Source organism: Drosophila guanche, unplaced genomic scaffold, assembly GCF_900245975.1.
Source record: "Drosophila guanche unplaced genomic scaffold, DGUA_6, whole genome shotgun sequence".
In the NCBI taxonomy this organism is placed as follows: Eukaryota; Metazoa; Arthropoda; class Insecta; order Diptera; family Drosophilidae; genus Drosophila; species Drosophila guanche.
Genome location: NW_022995754.1, coordinates 1,229,681 through 1,234,412, shown reverse-complemented (window position 1 = coordinate 1,234,412; position 4,732 = coordinate 1,229,681).

Below are 4,732 nucleotides of genomic sequence, written 5' to 3'. Positions count from 1 at the left end.
GTGTGCCTCGCGCCGCCCCATGTCTCCTGCTGGACATCGCACATGTGGAAGAGCGAATGGAGAGACACGGCGCGCGAGGCGCGCGCGATGGGCGAGCGCGGGCCAAGACGGGAGAATAAAATACCCCCTGGGGGGGGTGGGGGTGGTGGGCCCGGGGAGGCCCCACCCCCAAGCCCACCAAAGAGAGATCCCCCCCCCCCCCCCCCACCCCCCACCCCGCCAGCCCCTCGAGGAGGCAACCTACTCGAAATTTTCCGTGCGATTTGCAGGCGCAAAATTTCCACCAAAACTCGAAAAGCAAACAGAAATGGCCACGCACAACACTCGGAGAAAAGGAACAGCACAAACGAAACACTGCGAACAAAATAAACTAGACAACAGCTGGAGGCGGCTACACTGAGAGAAAGGGAGGGAGAAGGGAAGGGAGAGAGAGAGAGAAATTTCTCTCTCTGTGTGTGAACTTTTCTGGTGCCAATCTGCAGAGGCAAAAGGAAATGTCCGCTGGCTCCACCTGCAAATTTTCTAGCCAACATTTTCGCTACAGAATATTTTCCGGTAATCGAGTGGGAAATGCATGGGTCAGGGGGCTGAGGAGGTGGCGCCTTCTCAGGCGGAAACGCAATTTGCAGGCCTCGAAAGATAAACAAAAATGTTGTTTGAGGCAAAGAACAGTCGAAGAGGTGCAGGCAGGAGGCTGGGGGAAGTCTACCTTTTGCCTTTTTCGATGTTTGATTATGCATTTTGGCCAACGCCCAATGCTCCACTAGGGCTGCTCTGATTCGTTATTTCATTTGGCAGCATCTGCACTTCTCCTTCAATAAGCCAGAAGGATCCTGCGACCCCCTAAGCGTGGAGTCCTAAGCAACCGCAAAGCTGTCTTCAAGCGAGAGCTCTTATTAAATGGCTATTTAACACTCTAGCAGACACTGCCACTCCACTCTCAGCGCTCTCCCACACTCCCACACTCCACTCTCCATTTGGCATTTACCATTTCCCATTTTACCATTTTCCCCGAGTGCCTTTGGCACTGCCAACAAGTGGCTGCCTGGCTGTGGCTCATTGTGGCTGCTGTTTCTCGCTCTCTCTCTCTCTCTGCCTGCTGACTGCTGCCTGCTGCCTTTTCCATTTCTATAGAAGTCATAAGCCGTTTGTTTTAACACAAAATAAATCTGCTAAGCGCTCATCTTTACAAGGTAGTGGAAAAGCGAGCAACCGTGGGAAAAGCAGCAGGAAAAGCAAGCTGCCAAGTAGCACAATGAATGCTCTCTAAAGATGTTAGCAAATGGCATAGCGATCCTTCCATCTGTCATCTAAAAGATCTCGCAAATTCTACTGCCAGAAGTGCAATCTTTGATGCTTGCAAGACAGTCACAATTCCATTTATGGAGCTTTCATTTTATAAACAGCAACAACCTTCATTCGTTCCATAATTTCTGAGCATTCAAAAATTAATAGCAATATTTATGACAAATTTTTATTAATTTTATAGCAAAAAGAAAGCAAAACTCACAGGATAATCCCTTCCTTAAGAGTCTATCCACTCTCATCGCAGCTCTTTCGTTTGTCATAGAGTTTCCTAGAGTGATAATGCTCCCTTAATGATGTCTAAATACCAACTAAATAATGCTCCAAACTCAACGGCTGTGGCAGGCAAGTGTAGTCCCATTTTGTTTTGCAAAGAGTAGCCACAGTCAAGCCACAAAAGCCAGCAGCGCGCATTTTTCTGCTCCGTTAGCTGTTGTTGTGTGTGTGTTTTTTTCTCACTCTGTTATTGCCACACGCGACGACCCAAAAGGCATGCCAAGCTTGTCAGGCTGTCACCCAGCAAAGGCACTCTGTGTGGCAGCAACAGAATCCCAAACGGCACAAAGCCCAGAGCCCAGAGCCCAGACTCCAGCAGAACCCACTCCGCGTGTCGCTTGTTGTTTCTATATGTTGGAATATTTTTATATATAGAGAAAGATTTTATGGCTGCTGCTGCTGCTGGTCCTTAGAATAAACTCCTTGCCACACACACACACACACACAGCGGCACCATTCCGTGGAATTGTATAAATTTGTGTGCGTGAAAATATAAAAAACCTCCGACGTCTGTCGACTGTCGCTTGTCCTTGCCTTTTGCCGTTTTGTCGAGGTTGCAGCTGAGTGGCTGTCTCCCCGTGCGGCACGCGGCACGAGGCACGCCTCTGAGGCAGCAGCAGCGGCACTTGCTGGCTTTTTGGGGGCATGAAGCAGGAGCAGCAGCAGGAGCAGCAGCAGCCGCAGAGGAATCCAGTGTTGGCATCTCCACCACGCTTAAGTGTTATTTGTCTACGTTCCCACACAGAGTGGGGGGAGAATCCCAGCTAAGGGATGTGGCAAGTGGCATGCGGCATGTGAAATCTGCGGGATATCCTGGGCGTATACCCCTCCATCCACCCCTCGCATGTGCGAATTAAATGTGCCGTAAAGGAACCCAATTTTCCGGTCACTTTGCCAGCGAAACAGAAGGATACTTTTGGGGCAGGGAAACGAATGCAAAGGATTGAGGCAACCCTTTCGGCTGGGCTCTAATTTGGGGCATCTTCCACTCTGCCAGCAGTTGGTCCTTGCCGCATAATTTACTTATACACAAAATGTCCTCCTCACATGACAATTTAATTGCTGACATAATGTCAAACAGCAGGAGAGCAGAGACAATGGGCCAGGGCCAGTGGCAGGACATCCGCTGGGCAAATGTTATCCTTTGCGGTTAACACATTTGCACCACAATCGGGTGGCAGGGCAGGGGCAGGGTCGGGCAAACAATGTTTTTAATATAAACAAAGTAAAACAAATTAGCGCAGTGCAAAAAAAAAAGAAGATATCAAGTGGAGGAGGCCACAGGAGCCACACAAGAGCCACAGAATGACCGACTGGGAGCTGGATACAGACACAGAAGGGACAGCGGAGAGGAGTGCCTGTGTCCATGTCCTGCTCCGTTGACGATGTGTGAAGTGGCTTTTATTTTATTACGTTATCCTTTGCTTTAACGGACACATTATTATGCGGCGGCGAGCGTAAAAAACTTATGCAAATACACTGCAAAAACAATGAAAGGAAAGAGAAGAAAAAGGGATTTGGCAGTGATTAGTACTTGGGTTGAAGAATGGAACTTGTAGCTCCTCCCAGCCTCTGCAATGCTGCTTGAAAATGGAGCAAAGATACACAAATGTATTCCAAAAATGCACAACAATCTGTGGTTTTTCTTTCTTTTATATTTTGACATATTTTAAAATGTTTTTCAATGCATTTTCCTACCCATTTGGATCTCAGGAAGAAATCTCTGTAAGAGCTATAGAACCCCCTTTGGCATTCACCGTCAAGAGGCTCTGCAGTGGTGCTTAAAAATAAATCAAAAATATTTAAATACTGCACAGCAATCTGCTGTGATATTTTGAAACATTTCAACCAGTTTTTGAGTCTATTTTTTAACCTATTCGAACTGCCTCCCCTTTGAATTTATTTCAGACATTTCCCACAACGCCTAAACGTAGATTCTCTTTCCTAACTTCCCTCTTCTCCCAGTGCACATATAAATATATGTATTTAAAAAATATATAAAAAATGGACTGCCTGCCAGAGTGCCCTTCTCTGGCCTCCCTCCCACCTCTGTGTGGCGTGTCTTTATCCTGGAGGTGTGTGCACAATTGTTTTGACTTAATTTGCATGCCCCGTCCAAGGATCATCAGTGCTAGGACTGACTGGCTGCCCGGCTGGCTGCCTCTCTGGGTGTTAAAGGAGCCAACGTGTGCGGCTGCTAATTACCAACACACGGCAAATGGCGACAGAAGACAGAAGAGCAGCAGCAGCAGCAGCAGCAGCAGCAGCAGGGCCTTCTGCTCCTCCTGCTCCTTCGCTCTCTCTGTGTGCTTTCGGGCAAACGCACATTAATGACAAGGACAAGGACATTGGGCCCGGCACCCCCAATGAGGAGGACGACTGTTGCCGCAGCTAATTAGGAAATTAAATTGACTAAAGTGCTTGAGCGTTTTGCTTGTTTGCCCGGCAAGTGGGTAGCAGAAGGGGCATCATGCCAGAGGGGCGATGCTCTAGTCTCAGCTGCATGCCTGGAAAATAATTTAAGCGCAAATGTCCAGAGCCAGGAATCTGCGCCCGTGCTGCAGATTGATTTATGCATCCTCGGCAGCCTCGAACATTCCACATTGCGTCGCGTGGAGTTTTCTTTTGCCTGCCTCATGGCATGTTCTCTCTTTCACTCTCTTCTCTTCTCTCTCTCTCTGTCTCCTGCCTTAAGGCTGCCTTCTCCCGGTTGCCTCTGCAGTCTCTGCCTCTTTTCTCGCTTCTCCATTTCGATTGCCGCATCGTTTGCCATCGCCTCTGCTCCACCCCTTGGTCTATGTGCATATAGTGGCTGTGCGTTGCCTACTTTTAGGCGGCCTGCCATTCATTTTCATTTACTCGGCACTCAGTCCTCGTCATCGTCATCGTCGTCGTCTCTTTTGGCGCCTACTGCCTCTGCCTCTTGGTCTCTGCTCTTGCACCCAACCAGCCCTTCTCCTTCTCCTGCTGCCTTCTCCGTCGCCTTATCGTTTGGGGGGGGGGGGGGGGGTTTTTTTTTGTTTACACGCCGCGGGCCGCACCGGCGGCCCCCCGGGGGGGGGGGGACAAAGTGGGGGGGAGAGGGCGGCGCAAAAAGGGAGGCAAAGGAGGAGGGGGGGGGGAGCAGAGGTGGGGGGGAGAGGCACCCCAC